The sequence below is a fragment of the Neolamprologus brichardi genome, chromosome 15, assembly GCF_056152115.1.
Source record: "Neolamprologus brichardi isolate AB-2024 chromosome 15, ASM5615211v1, whole genome shotgun sequence".
Lineage (NCBI taxonomy): Eukaryota > Metazoa > Chordata > Actinopteri > Cichliformes > Cichlidae > Neolamprologus > Neolamprologus brichardi.
In genome coordinates this window covers 34058073-34074202 of record NC_142118.1, presented here as the reverse complement: position 1 = coordinate 34074202, position 16130 = coordinate 34058073, and the positions used below count along the sequence as shown (strand labels likewise).

Sequence of the window (16130 nt, the reverse complement as noted above, 5' to 3'; positions counted from 1 at the left end):
CATCCTAGGAGCCACTTAAGAGCTACTGCTCTCTTTTCCTTCGAAACTGTCTTTAAAGCTCAGCCAACAGTTGCTGTTGTCTGCTCATTCAGGTGCAAAGGCCTTATGGATTTGTCCAATTCAGGTACACTTAGAGGAGCTCATGTCTCCCTCCTGCTGAGGAAGGCAACTGAATCGGCAACGCAGCCAAGCCATTACCGAAACACTTAAAACAGTGAACTGAAATAGATGTCAAAAATTAAACGAAAGACGCCGCATCCAATTTGGGCAAATAGCTGCTGTTGATCATGCAGTTTTAGCCAAAGTGGCCCCACTGGTGGCCCACAGTGCCCGTGTTTGTTCAAATGAAATCAAACTGAAGTGTTTTGCAGCTGTGAAAACAAATAGCTATTTTGTCCAATTAGATGCTTACTAGGCAAAATAAAATGGCTTTTGATTTTTAAGGCCATTTTCCCTGGAGGCTTAAAAATGAGATTTGGTTTATGAAAGACTTGAAGCACGTCAATCACTGCATTGTCCTGGTTTCTCACAGCAGTCATAAACCTTTCACAATTACTTTGTAAACATGCATCCAGGCCCATCGTGTGCTTATAGTGTTGAAGTGTGAAACACATTATATATAGCACTAACAAGACAAAAGACTAAAAGGACTGCAATCAGTAGTAATAATAGTCTAATTTTAGTTAATAAACTCTAAAACCATCTTAGTTTCATAACTGAATTTTCACTTTTGGGATTCCTCTGCAATTTAAGGTGTTATTTTTAGTTATGACAAGGGTAATAGGAAAAGTGTAGTGTCCTTGTACTCAGCAGTGTCATAACTGAAAAGCTCACACCAGTAAATGAATTGTCAAATCATTTCCAAACTGTGAACAGAGCTGCTCTCCTCTGAACATCCTGTTCCCCCAAATTTATATTAGCATGGCTACCTGTCACTGCAGCTGTCCGTGGAAGAGGAGCAACTCATTCAGAAGATGATTTATTTACTCATTCAAAAAAAAGAAACTCACATAAGAAATATTGTGTTATTTCTTTAGTGAACACTTTCCAAACATCAATACTGGAATCGACTCAGTCCTTCTAGTACCAACCAGTTCATGGGAGCAAAACAAAACATTTCAGACTGAAAGTAATGATGAGATTAGACCTGTTTTATTGGACAGTGTAACAGTTGTTGATTTCTTTTAATATTTAGCTGCTGCTTGTTTTTTCCCCAGCTTTGTTTCATTGATGCTCCCAATCTTTTAAATCGATTTTAAGTAATCGATAATAATAACGCCAACACAGAAGGGTCAGCAATTTGATTGGACTTAGTTTTTGACTCGTGCCTTCATTTAGCCACATAGATGCATGGTTGATGCAGGAAGCTGAAACATGAGGAAGAGCATTAGCAACTCCTGTTACAGGCTGAGCATTTCTCTTTAACGCGGGGTTATACTGAAAAGAAAAATCCACAACAACAAAATCCCCAGACGGTAAGTGTTATGGAGATGAGAGAAAGGTCTAAAGAAGTTGTAAATTATGCTGTGGTGCTGATTCAGCTGAGAGTGGAGCTTGAGTCCTGTGTTAAGACAAATGAACTCATTTGCTTATTATATTTTGATTTAAGTTTCTCCGCTAAAATATCATGAAAATTATAGGCGATGATAAATGTGTTTATTTCACTGATAGGTGTTGAATGATCTGGACAAGAAACGCCATGACAACCATGATGTCATGTGGCACACAGATCAATGCAAGTTTCTACTAACTACTAATTCACAGAGGACATGTTTTAAAATACAGTTTTTTGTTATGCTGATGTGTAAATGGCACAGTCAGTGGATCTAACGTCGATGCACACTGTTGTCGCGCTCTCGGTTTTCAGCATGTTGAGCCCACAGTGGGGGATCCAGATGTGCCATCTTGCCTCCCAAACCTTTTCTGCAGTCGAACGAAGCAGGGCAGCGAGACTTCACTCTCATCGTGGTTTAGTATACCAAATGCAGCTGTTAATGAGGCTGGTGGCCTCCGGGAGCAAGGTGACAAGAAGCAGGGGTCCCTGTGCATATGACGCGGGTTATGTCTGGGCTTGCATCTGCTCTGACACCCATTTGTTCATATTCATTCACAGTTTCTGCATGTCTTCTGCTCTGCCAGCAGCACTAATAATCAGGCGATGATATGGAAATAAGAATGTGGTGTGCAGCGTATGTAATGTCTGTGGAGTCACCTACATTTGATCTATCAACTTGAAATTAAACTATTCCCTGACTGGAGCAATAGAGATGAGGGAGTTTCACAACTAAGCTGGGGGACTTTTTAAATTTTTTTCTACTGCTGCAATATTTGAATGGATAATATGAACATCTTGAGACATAGGGTGGTCGTGTACAGTTAGAATTCAATAAATGGTGATATTACACCCCAAAAGCAGTATGTAAAAACAGCCTAATGTTCAGTCTTTTAAAATATACTGTAACGGTTTGTAAGAAAGTCCTCTGAATTTGTTAGTATCGGGGAAAAAACGGTCTGAGGCCTGCAGCTGAGATGTGGAAAGACCGACTTATTAATGACTCTAACTACCACTTTGCTTAGTGTGCTGTTGTTGTTTTTTTCTCAGCCACTCTGTGTATTTGCTAAATGTGCTATCACAATATTCCTAATTTCCTTCAAAGACATCTTGTAACAAGAATACAGAAAATTATGCAATTATAATTAAATGCCGGCGTTACCTTTAATTAAAGGGGATGCAATCTATAATCACGAGGAAACTCTGTACAGTAGAAGCATAGGTTTCACTGAAAAATGCATGCAGAAACCATTTCAGATGAATTGTGCAGCAAAGTGGAGCAGTGAATGAGCCTGTAAATAAACCCCATTCAGGAGGGTACATTACATGTCTAAATTGATGCGCGATAGCTTCCAGATCTGAAAGTCACCAGCGCCGTTCGCTGAATGAAAAGAACTGCAGAAGTAGAGAAAGAGCTCCTCAGTGCCAGTCTGCAGTGACAGGTAGATGATATCTCTCTCAGCCTTAGCACGGCTGTCAGCATGGATGGATGAGCTTAGCGCAGGGTGCACCCAAAGCGTGAAGGAAGATGACAGTTTATTGTGTCATTAGGACGTGGAAACAAAAACACTGGAGTTGGAGTTGAACCAAACTTCAATAAACTTGCACTTGTGCACGTGACTGCGTGCAAAATAAACGGGTAATACTGCGCCGCGATTTGCTTAATTAAACATCATTAGATATTCTATAGTTTTGATTAACTGCTTCCTTTGCTCTGCTTGGTTATCTATTAAAGACAAAAAAAATGACCTATTATCTTTTTCAATTAGGCCGTTAAGTTAATTTGCCGTAGCCTTGCTTTTTGAGTGATAATTGTTATTTCGAAACATAGTAAACAATCCGGCACCAGCAAACTAGAATGTGTATATCTGCAGTGGTTAAAAAAATGGCAAGAGGGACATGAATGGGAAAAACGTATTCACGTGGGATTATGGGACACTGTGACTATCGGAGATTTGTATGCAAAAGCAGAAGAAGACAGAAAAGCAGTGAAAGGTAGGAACACGTGGATGAAGAATGTAGCAGAACAAAAAGAAAAAGGATTGAGAAAGCATGAATTTGTGCCCACCAGTGTAAAATCAGTTATTATGCAGGGTGCGAGGCAGCTTCTGGAAACATAATTGCTCCATCTAAAATGGCGGTGCACTGTGCAAAAATTTAGGGGCCCACTTACCGCTGGGTTGTTTTCAAAACCTTTTTAGCCTCATATCTTCAGCTGCTCCAGTGGCTTCTTTTTCGTCTTCTGCTTCTTACAACTCACTCGCTTGTACCTTTAAAGTAGATGGAAAGAGAGAGAGGGAAAATGACAGAGAAACATTAATGAAAGGGACTACTAAATGAACAACCTCCTCAAGTGGTGGGTGGGGGGATTCAACAAATGCTGTGATGAGTTTCTCTCGCTCTCCCTTCTTGGCCTTTTGTGACCACAGGACGGCAGTTCTCGGGCGAGGAGGAGGCTTGCTGCTGATTGCCTGAGAGCTATGGAGTGCGAATCTGCATGAAGTCCCTCCTGGCTTCTCTTGATCATTTTCTCCTTCACATCTCTAATGAGCCTGGTCCAAATCTGTGGGTGCATGCATGTGTGTAGGTGCATGCATGTGCAGATTTGATTGATACTTGTTTTGATATTCGCTCGTGCACAACAGGCTACTGCATTTATGGAATAAGTTGATGGTTTTAATATGAAATGTAATTGTAGGGATTCATTCTTATTTGTGTGTGTCTGATGAACATTTTTTGTGTTTGTAATATTCGGCTACTTAAATATATATAAATTGTGCATACTGTATATTGACACGTATTTTTAGTTTTGTGCTTTTGTGAGTTTCTCTGTATTTGGAGGCCTCACCGTAGCCTCACTCGATATTCAGTCTACTCTCAGCCAGGTCTGCAGCTGTGGGTAGCAATAAGTCCACCCTAAGGAACTTCCACTGAAGCAGCTGAGGAAGGTTATCTCAAGTGAGAAGTCAGAGGAGCTCATCATTACCCCGTGGGTAGAGACTTCTTTCAGCTAACAACATGAATATCATTAAGAACAGCACGACATGGGCATGATCAATATCATGTGGATATGGCGAGTCCTATGTGGACAGCTTCTCCAAATGCACTTCAGCAGTAGTTTTGTACCATGTTTATCAGCGTCACTCTCTTTGTTGGGTATAATTGATTAATAATAGCACTTTAAGGATACATTACAGATTCAATTGTGCGGTTACTTGGGTTACAAAAACAAAAACAAAAGAACAAAAAAAAAGGCTTTTCTCTTTGCTCCCTGTGCATGTGTCTACAATCAGCTGATTTCAGTGCAGGGACTAGGAAAATCTGCAGCTTTTGAGGAGTGGCGTTGCACAAAAGGACAAGAGTGCGACTGTAAAATGCCAGTTGTGTCCAGGACAGAAGTAACTGCATTACAGTGCGATCACAGCACTGAATCTTTGCAATAAACTTTGCAGACAGCATGCTAGCTCAAAGTCGGTGAAGAACCTAGAGTGATTTTAAAGTTGAGTGTATGGCGATCTCAGCCCAGCAGCCAGAGCCGGATCTTCAACAGGTAACAGTTACAAGACTCAGGATTCTCCATTTCTGCCTCTACATGTTTCTATGGAGAAATTGCAGTGGCAATCACTTTGCTTTGTGTTCACACTTCAGCACATTTTAAACGAACGATCGTCTGTACGTTCTCATTAGGATCGTTGTGTGGGACTGTGGACTAGCGTACATATTGTTAACTACTAATCATAGGCTAAGTTTCAGAGTAAAGCGAAATCAATGTAACAAATTATTTTCACCTGGCAGTAAATAAGTTACAATACGATTACTTATAAAAAGTAATTGTATTGGATCTGGTTGATATTATTGACTGAATGTTAATAGCAGCTACTAGAATCAGAGGTCATCTGATTATCAACCGTACTACAATATAAATATACCTGTGATCGAGGTGTGATGCTGAAATGGAACAGCACTATAAATTATATTTAGAAGTGTTAGTCCTTTGTGTAATTTACTTACTCAGAGTCCTCTCAAAACTTTCTGTTGATCTGACAACTTTGTACATTTTTTTTTCAAAAGAAAGGATACCAAATTTCCACTGACTACTATTTGTCCTCATCCTGATGTTATTGACTTCTCTCATCCTCCCCCACTGTCTCACGAACTGGACGCTGCCTGTAGACAATCTCCAAGCATCCTCTGTGGGCTTTATTACCTCGACGGCTGACCGTCAACATGATCCTTCATTCTGACAGGCCACCGAGGTCAGGCTGGCCCTCACTGGCCAATCAGTGTCAACTAACAGGCTAGCTGCAGTAGGAGTCCCTGGTATACTAACCACAGCACGAGGGAGAGTAGAAATTGGATGTGTGTGTAAAAAATATTTTTTCAGATGATACTGAGAAACTGTAATGTGTTTGTGTGGCCATGCATATCAGAAAGAGTGCAAAGCGCTTCACAGAATGGGCTTGAAAACAAGTACATAGCATAGTTTTAGTGATTTTCTGGGGGGGAAAAGTCACATATACAATAAATATGTCTGTTTCCGCACATGAGCATACACTCCTGTGTGTCACTTGGAAAAAAAATGTGAGGCCAAATTCTGCAATACTCCCACACGCCTGGCTGCCAAGACGAGCGCGGGGGAATTTGTTTAATGTACAGCATTTATTCACTGCACACACGCTGTTGCACTACCGCTTCCTACATTGCATGAGACACTCCCTTGACCGGGCAAGTTGCCATTAATCAGCCAGAATGAAGAGCTAGTTGTATAGCATGGGAGCTAAAATACATTCAAAGTTAACATCCAAGAAAGTTGGAATCTTGCCTACCATCTTAACAATAGCATGCTCTAAGTGAGAGCGCGACTCCCTGATTGATTCTTTTTCTCTTTTTTTGGTTTTGTTTTTGCTACACAACATGGGTTAAGTTACGTTTTGTCCAATCATGTGGAAAGCAGCTCCGGTTTGTTTTCTCATGACCCTGCAACATATTGGCATTGAGTTTAGTCACCGTGCTGAGACAGATGGCCGAGCATCATGGTGCATGGCAAATTGGGAAATGAAAACATGCATGCTCAGAAATGGGTATATGTGGTTTCTTTCCAGCAATGTGGTCACATAGGGTGCATTCAGAATAGAAGAACAAGGAACTGGGAGGCTCTAAGCATCCACATGAAAATAATAAAAATGGCAACACAAAAAGAAGAAAAACACAAGGACGACCTACTCTTTGCAAATGTCAACAGGTATGCTGCTTGAAAAGTAAAATAAAAAAGCACACACCTCAACCAGATGATGAAATGTCAACACAATTTCTACTTCCATGTCACAAAAGTAAAGACTATATTTTTCTCTGAATGAAAAAATAATGTTGCTATGGCAGCACCTGATGTCTCTTTTTCCTCACCTTACACTCAGCCACCCACCTCCTCTGCCTCCATTGTCCTCCAGGTATTAAAAGACTAAAAATCAGATTTTTGCTGGGTAAGGAAAAGAAAACAGAAAGGAGAAGACAAATGGCGTGAAGAGAAAGAATGACAAACGTGTGAGGGGTTAAGTTGATGTAATCACTAGAATGGTATTGGTCAAGGGAGATGAGAACGGGTGGAGAAGGGGACTAAGGTGGAGGATCAAGTTAGGAGAGCAGATAGTGAAAGGAGGAGTAAGGTGAGATCAGATGGAAAAACAAAGGGTTGAGCGGAGAGAAGTTATGGGAAACGAGGAAACTAAAAGAACAGCTTCTGTGTGACTGATTGACTGATTTGAACTTCTAGTGGTTCTCCCACAGTACACACTTCTCAAATGATATGCCACAGGTGTTTGAAATCCAACTTTAGATCTGTTCTCAGCTACTTCTCAAAAGATGTGCTGACAAAATAAGACTTTAACACACTGGAGCCTAAACTCAAGCTTTATAGAAGTGATGTGGATTTGGATATTATAATCTTTTTCCTCCCTCAAAAGTTTGTCAAAAGATTACAGACACGGGTGCTAACATTCCAAACTTAGCTTCTGTTGTTGTTCCTATGACCATTTTATTACAATAAGACTAAATCACTAGAGAGACACAGCCAGTGGGAAGCTTTCTCTTAAAGAAAGGACTCATTTTCAAATTCCATGAGAATATTTTGTCATTTGAAACAACCAATTTTTATTTAAAGTTCATATCCCACTTAAAAATGGATGCTACCCCCCCCAATGAATTCCTTTTTGCCTAATTTATGTAGGCTTCTTGACCTTGCTCCAAAGATAAATTCGCTATTGTCCTCGTTCCAGTTATAGGGCGTCGAATAGGTTTTATAGTCATAACATGTAGCTGTCAGCATGCTTGTGTTTCTGAATATAATGTCCTTGAGAAAGTCTAAGTCTGACCACTCATTAGAAGTACTGGTTAAATAGAAAAATACAGGGGAAATTATAAATCTGGGAAGCACTGCTGGATTTCAAAACCTTTCAGCAACGTAGGCAGATACCAGCTCAAACATGCTTTGGAATCGGAGCTCTGAAAAACTAACACATGAAGTTTAATAACTGCCTGCCTTCCTTATTTTATTACATCAAATTCTCTATTCTAGGATGTTAATAATGAATGACAATGAATGACCATGTGCTAGTGTACTGTGTCTAGGAACCCACTGGCTATCATCTGATGACTTATCCCCCAGGGTGGCCAATATTTTTGTGCCAGTGGATAGCCAGGCCAAGACTTTCTGCGTTGTGCTCAAGGCATCTATAAAAATATAGATGAGGATATAAAATAAAAGATAATTTTTTAGAAAGCTAAGTCTGTTTCCGCCATTACCCAGTGGTTCTGACATTGCACCGTAGCAAATGTCTTTTCTATGATGGGCTGTTTATCTGCATGTGGCTAAAGCTTGCTCACTGTTGATTGGGTAATACTATTGGTGCTAAATAGGCTGTAATTTTGCATACAGATTGCATACAGAACTGTGTTGTGTCCATAATATGGTTAAAAAAACCCTCTTCTCACTCAGCACCACCAGAAAACTTTGAGGAAATTAGCTTGGCAGTAGTTTAAAAGTGCAATTTAATGGTTTTATTAAGGAAAATCGGTTCCCTCTAAAACACTTTGATCAGCATGTTTGTCACAGTGCCTCAAATTCAATAAAGTTTGCGAGAGGTTTCTTTCAAAACAAACAGAACAGACTAAACAAGACAGATTCCCCCCGAAAGCCTCATTATTCTCCATGGCTTCTAACTAATCCTGTACCTTTGTGCTCTGTCAGAAAACCTTCTCACACTCAGACAACACAGTTCTGTGATGAAACACTCCGGCTACGAGGCTACGAGCCACTCTGAGTGAAGTTTCATTAGCAGAGTCTGTTTTGAGCAGATAAGTACAACAGAGTCCAATATACTTACACGTTCACAGCAGATCCCCAGTCATAATTGCTGCCGTGTAACATTGGTTAGAAAGTCTATGAGGTGAACCGTCTTATGCACACACAGAAGTGCTCTGTGCTGCTTTGAGCTGGCAGTGCATTCATGCACTTAAATCTTCTTGTCATTTAATTTTTTTTTTTTTTTTGGGGTTTTGCACACTGGACAATTGTGAATCGTGTGTGTATGTCGAGCAGCAAATGTGTCTATTGGCATGCTGTGTGCAGTGACTGATATTCAATTAGTCCACCTGCCACCTCTACATGGCTCGGCATTCCAGCGCTCAGTAAATCAGGCCGACTGACAGCACACAGGTCGATATTAATATTAACGCCTCTATAAATAATGTTATTGTAGGCCCCCATGTTAATGCGTCATGATATGATGGGCATGATAAAGTAGAGCGTGTTCTATTGTGAAGGTGCAGGGGGGTTTAATAGGGAGAGAGACAGACTAAGTCCCCTTCAATGTCCTTCGATAGAAACGTTGGTGACACTGGGTTGGAAAGGCGCCGAGGTGGTCACAGCTGTGTTCCCGAGCCTGAATGGCTGGGGGAGGAGGCGGGGGTTGGAGAGGTTTGGAGTGTGTATTGTTCGTGCGCATGTGGTGAATTTGCGGAGAGTTAGAGCGAGGGGTGGTTGGGAATGGACACAGTGGATTAATTATTATAATTCATCTCCCGGGCCACATGTTTATGGCTCTACTCAAATTATTGTCTGACTATCTGATTTCCATTTTGTACACTGCAGTGTATGCACTTTGTGTGTATTCGTGACAGGAGAGGTCCGTGGTTGAGTAGACGAATGGCTTTGCTATTTTGTGACAATTGCCCATATTTCACCGTGACAGCAAACATATCACTGTAGCGTCTTTATGTGTTCGCTGCAAATCTCCAGATTAGCCATTGGCTGCAAAGAGATGGCTGTCATTAAACCGGGCGGGGTGTCTGAAATGTCAGCTTGTTAACTTGACCTTGCAGGCAAAACTAGGGCATCAGTCATTACATTTAGAGAGGGCAAAGCTTCAGTACCAGTGTGAAAATAATAACTTCCTGAAGGACAACAATATGGGCTTGCCATCTCATTTAGCATTTAGTGTTACAGTAAGATGTTTTTGGTTTTCTCTGACTCGGTCAGTTCTGTACTTTTCTACTTAAACGCGTCTTCCATGTAAATCCTCAGCTCATAAAACCAATCTACTTTCTCACTTCAGTAAATCTAGCGAACAGAGTTCAAGGGAATAAAAACATCACTAGTTGCTACTGATGTGTTCATTAATTAATTAATTAATTTTTCAACCTCAATTCACATCCCCTCCACAAAAGATGCTGCTCAGCATGCAAATTCAAACCGGTGACGCTACGGTCCCAAGGATCCTTGAACTCTAAGCAGCATAATTTGTGCCCTGACCACAAACACACTCAAAAATTCATGCCCAAAATTATTGCCAACAAAGCCTCAAGAAACTCTGTGCAGTCCAAGCATGAAATAATCCACAAACAGTATGTCTGTGTAGGTTCTTGCTCATGCAGGTCATGGTATTATAAGGAGCTTGGAAATCTTTCTTGAAGACGTTTCACCAAAAACACTGTGCAGTAAAAAACAAACTAAATTATCTTTAAAAAAAAAAAGCTAATGTTGTCCCCTTAGAAAACCTCCAAAATACTTAAATACATAAGTCACTGCAGAGAGATATTAATCAATACACAGACACACACACACAAACAAGCACTTGGTTATACAGTGTAATTTTGCAGTTATAAATGAATGTAGAGAATTCCGGGACAGATTTCCAAACCTCCAATAGCTTCATACGTGCACAGTTGCACACAACAAACGCTGACCAGCCCTGGACCAGGGGTTTTGCAAAGCCTGGATCATCCCCGCTAATCCACACTCATTAAGGATGAACTCCATGATAGCATGCCACCAGCCTCCACAGCCCCCGCCACTTTTACCCCACTTTTACGCATTTGCTGCACTCGCGCGTATAAGTGGCTGGCAGCTTTTAATGGCGATTTTAATAAATTACTGTAAATTGTAGCAGGCGTGTTTGTTCCTGCTGCATGAGTAAACAGAACACCTGCCACACCTGTCGGCGCTAATCAGGCCTGGTTTAATTAAGAGTGACAAAGGGGTGCGTACTTGACCGAGGGATGTTGGGCACTCTTTTCCTTCAGATGGAGAGGGTAAGTCAGGATGAGGCAAACTGGGTGACAGAGCTGGTGAGTCATTTTACTCTGGTAAAATGTAAAAAGATTTTTAAGCAAATCTTCATTTTAATTATTAAAACACTTCTATTGTTCCCTGGGATAGAGAAGAAATAGTTTCTGCACTCAACAGATTTTACCCGAGGACTTGCACATAAATAGAATGTTCATTCTCTGTGCTCCTCCACATCAGAGAGAAGGTCACTGCTGAGTGGAGTCTACCTACAAGCCCCTTGGGCTGAAAGAAAAAAAAAAATCCACCCGGATGCTTCCCTTCTAGCGCTGTGCCTCCAAAATAACTCTTCCTCTGCAGGGTTCTTAAATAAATTACAGATATGCTATCCTCCCAAGATGTGATCTCTGTTCTCCAGCACAAATTAAAAATTTAAGCCCATTTAGGTTGGTGCCTGGTGTAACTTGAATCAGTGTGGTTGTGAGAGGGTGGGGTTGGGGGGGGGGGGGGGGGGGGGGGGGGGAGTGAACCAGAGTTGTGTCACAGCAGTGCTCAGTAGTGATGCTTGTTGCTTTAGGCACTGTATCCGAGAGAGGAAGCAGGGTGGCCTGAAGGTAGACAGAATATCTTGTAACTATAAGGTCACAGGCTTGATCCAAACACACAAAGCTTTTTCTGCCCACAGCTAGGTGGTCTTACATGTCGAGGCACCAAACTCGGACATGTGAAACCACCAGCTGTGCAAAAATGCACAACTTCAAGAAGCTCAAACCACATCAGACACATTTTAATGTGAGCCAGCCTAGCCTCAGATTCACACAGACGGTGAAGCTCAGCCACCACATGGAAATGAGACATCATGTGTTAGGCTGTCGAAACTAAGAACAACAGTGCTGGAGGATCAGATCTACAGGTAGTCTGACCGTGAAATCAGAAAAGTCCAAATAATCTCAGAGATTTGGATCACTCAAATCAATTAACGAGCTAAACAAATTCATTTGTCCCTTCGAAGACAAAGGCAGCACGCCAAGAGAAACAGGATTACCACCACTCTCTAATGCTTGATTATCAAAAATAAATAGTCTATTAAATACACCAGAGGATTGCCTGGGAGGCTTGCATATCTGCACGGCACATCCGATTTATTTAATGTTCTAGAGATGGGTAGAGACCAAAAAGGCTAATTAAGTGTGAACTCTACAAAAACATTATCCAATAGAACAGGATACACTGTGCAAAATAAATGTTCTCTGATCATTAAGCAGTAGAAAGCTAAAGACGTGTGTGTGTGTGTGTGTGTGTGCAAAAAAGAAAGAGACAGAGAGAGAGAGGGAAAGAAAGAAAGAAAGAGAGCTCGATAGAGAGAGGAGGATGTGTAATAGTGGGGGCCATTTAATAGACTCAACCTCACTATGAACCCAGAGAAAGCGCTTTGTCATTTGACCTTCATTAACATCTTCTATTCATTGCTCCAACTCGGTGATAAATCAGGGAATGGCTTCTATTGTATTTTCCAGTGTCATGCAGTAAAGCATTCTTCCTTACCTGGCTTTCATTAGCTTTTGTCTCTTAAACAATAACCAGAGCCTTGATCGAACACAGGTTTTATAAGGTATTTGCCTTGTGGGCACTTTGCTAACAGAACTTAAACTGAAATCAAATCAAGAGGCATTTCAGCAAAGATCCAGAGGAAGGGTGTAAAGGCAGCTTTAAGTGTTTTCACGTGAAGCTGTTAATGCTATAAAGACGAGCCCTTTTAACCTCACACTAAAGATAAAATCAGAAAGACCTGCAGATTAAAAAAAGGCCTTCCTTTTGGAAGAGGAGACTTTCTACAGAGGAGTGGCTTCTCTCCATTGAAGCATTGCTGGATTAACCTAATCAGAAGATTAATCAGACTTGAAACACTGGAGGCTGTGCCGGTGGCCTCTTTACCTCTTTATCCGACTGTGCCAGGCAGCAGAATAAGGCTAGAGTGCAGGGAGATGGTGTTCCCACAACCCCTCTCTCTAGAGCTCTTAACTTGCCAAAACATCTCAGAGGATAAAGTGGAATTAGAACCTCCCTTTTTTGTGATTGAATGGTTCAAAGGCCGCCCAATCTTGAAAAGAAACAAAAACAAAAAAACTCCTCTGAAAATGTTTAGCTACAGGGATGAAAAGGAGTGACCACTTTAACTAAGTCTGGCTACTTGGAAGCAAAATATTAAGAAATGACAAGTAGTGCAAAAATGTTGCACAGCACTGTATTTCACACATCACATGACTTGAACATTAAACGCACCCAATGATCAGGATCACCCAAGAGGATACTTGACTAGATTGCTGTCTAACTCAGCTGCGAACAGGCATCGAAGTAACAGGCCACTGTGTGCAACCGTCCGACCCTGCAGAGATTTAAAGATGCAGTGAGCCGATTGTCCTCAAAACTGGTGGAAATTAGCTCATCCTGTGCCATGTTTGTCTGACCTTCTGATAAAAGATCAAATCTGAGAGGCTGGGTGCTTCATATTTTTTTTTTAAACCAGTGATCACATGGATATAAGCGGAAAATTTGGCAGACTGAAAAAAAAGGTATTGTTAATCCGCATTGAATAAACAAATAAAACTTAGTGTGTATTTATCTCTCTCCATCTGTCTGCCTTAAATTATCCTGCAACTAATCTCACCACCTAGGCTTCGAAAAAAAAGAAAAGGACTACAGCACATGTCCACGATAAAAAACCCAGAGAAACCTGCAGTGTAACAGGGAGGGCATCATTGATCCTATCTCTCTGGTTGCCAGGTCATCGATTGCAGCATGCAGCTGTGTTACTTGGCACACCTTGCTGACTCCAGCTACAGCCTTGAATGTGCAGTTGAGAGCATAATGCCCCCCCCCCCAACCTTGTTTTTTCTTTAGCCGGTTGACCAAAACACGCAGAGAACTGTGTGTGTGGCGGGGTCTTAGGCTGTCCTTACTTGAGTGGGATCATAATTTTTCAACATTTTTTCCTCAAACAATCATTATGCTGTGGAAGCAGATGAGATGGACGGGGTCGAAATGCAACTAGAGCCACGAGGAAAGGTATACACCCCTCGAGGTACACATAAATGGGAGAGCCAGCGGAGGGACTGAAGAGAAGAAGAAAAAGTGCCGAAATAAATGGAGAGTCCAATTTTCTTCTTTTCTACTTCCCTGAGATTTATTGATCTTCGAATCCTATCAAGCCTTCTTCTGGATGCTTAAGTAAAACAGACATCAAAGATAAACTTTTTGTCTTTTTACCACTCCTCCACATATGCCCTTCCTACGCCCACCATTCTATCTCCCAACATCCAATATGAATACACTTGAAAGAGCGTGCGAGGAAAAGAAGAGGAGAAGTGAAAAACCACTTAAAACGAGTAGTGGCAGGATGCAGCTAATAGCCGTCTGATCAGCCAGCGTTTCATCTTTGCCACATTATCTCTAAATTCAATATTGGCTCTTCAAACACTCTGAAGGGGTTGTTGTATCTAAACTCTCCTGCTATTTATGAATCCAGACTACACTTAGTTGATATTCCACCCTTTTGTTGACGTCCCCTCGGTTTCTCCTCAATCCCTCACTGAGAGCGACCTGATGCATAGAAATCGTCGTCTGTTGTATGTTAGACACTTGTCTGTCACCGCACAGCCAGTCCTGTTATTGACTCTGACAAATTCCAGGATGCTGCTGATAATGGCGTGACAAATGGGCGCCACTCTTTCTCCTTCAACAACCAGTACATCTCCCTGCGCCCCCCTGTCACCCACCTCTACTAGATTCTATTATGTGATATGATATCATATTCTGGCTCAGTACGATCAGGAAAAGCTTTGTAGAAAAGAATTCTGATGATATATAAAATTTAGTGCTATGGTAAAAAGCACAGAGAGCCCCAGAATCTTGGGACCAAATTTTAAGGGACAGCAGATAATAATGACTTGAAAAGTAACATCTTTACAACAAACTGGTGTGGTCACATAACCAGACTAGAAGGGCACTTGGATACTGCTGGCTTGGATTTAGGTTTGCACGAAAAACTTATTGGGCTCTTCATTTGCTCACGGTTTGGTGTTTTCATTACACTTATAATAATTTTTCACAATCCTGCTGACAAGAACAACTAGACACTCCACTCTGCCTGTCACCCTGGCACAGGACTGCATGACAAAGGTCTTTTCATTGCTAGATTTAATTTCTAAAAGAGAAAGATGGTGATCATGTTGGAAAACATGGTCAAAGATGAATCAGAACTTAATGGATGTTTAAAACTGACACTGTGACTAGAAATGAAAATTTTAATTACTGTTTATTTTTATGTGCAGATATTTGGTTCTGCCTGAAGCTCTACAGTAGCCATTAAGATATCTCGTTTAACTACACTGATCATGCAACACGCAATAAACTATTATCCAGTAAGGATAATAGTTTATTGCACACGGCCAACCTGTCTGGGATCCACCTTACCTTTCACCTTATGGTAGCCAGGAGAGGCTCTAGCCCTTCGGTAAAACTATGTGGATAAGTGAGAATTTGTAGATGGCTCAATGAATAATTTGACTAAACTGGATTTGGGTTTTAGTAACAGCAAAACAAGAATTGAAGGATTCAATTTAAGGAGTGTGAAATAATTCTTTTACTGAATCAAGACTCAGTCAAGGGCTTAACCTGAGGACAGTTTTAATGTAACAAAGATTTTAACTGTAAAGGAGTGACTGAGTGACAGCTTACCTGTCTGCAGCGAACTACGTTACATTTACTGTCCTCACCAATTTTGTGACTGCATCAAATAAAAAAGAAAAGTAATGCATAATTTATGAGGTGGTAGCTGATGGGCTATAGCCAGAAATGTATACACAAATGGATCCTGACACAGAAAGTAAGCACACAAAGCTGTGGGTTTCCTGAGTCTCCGACCATTTTACCTAAATCAATATATTTTTGCTTATGATACAATTTTTGCCTAATTTGAAATGATAGCACTCATATAGTGATTTTTTTTTTGTCCTAGGA

General features: G+C 41.0%; 1 protein-coding gene across 9 annotated transcripts in view; it reads right to left on the bottom strand.

The window, feature by feature from the left end:
- The window catches only part of ptprsa (protein tyrosine phosphatase receptor type Sa), a 222281-nt gene that overhangs the window by 179586 nt on the left and 26565 nt on the right, over nt 1-16130 (bottom strand). For all 9 annotated transcript variants that reach the window (XM_087852747.1, XM_087852752.1, XM_087852750.1 and 6 more), the window contains exon 2: nt 3726-3822. The gene's annotated coding sequence lies outside the window, so the exon portion shown is untranslated. The remainder of the gene's footprint in view (nt 1-3725; nt 3823-16130) is intronic.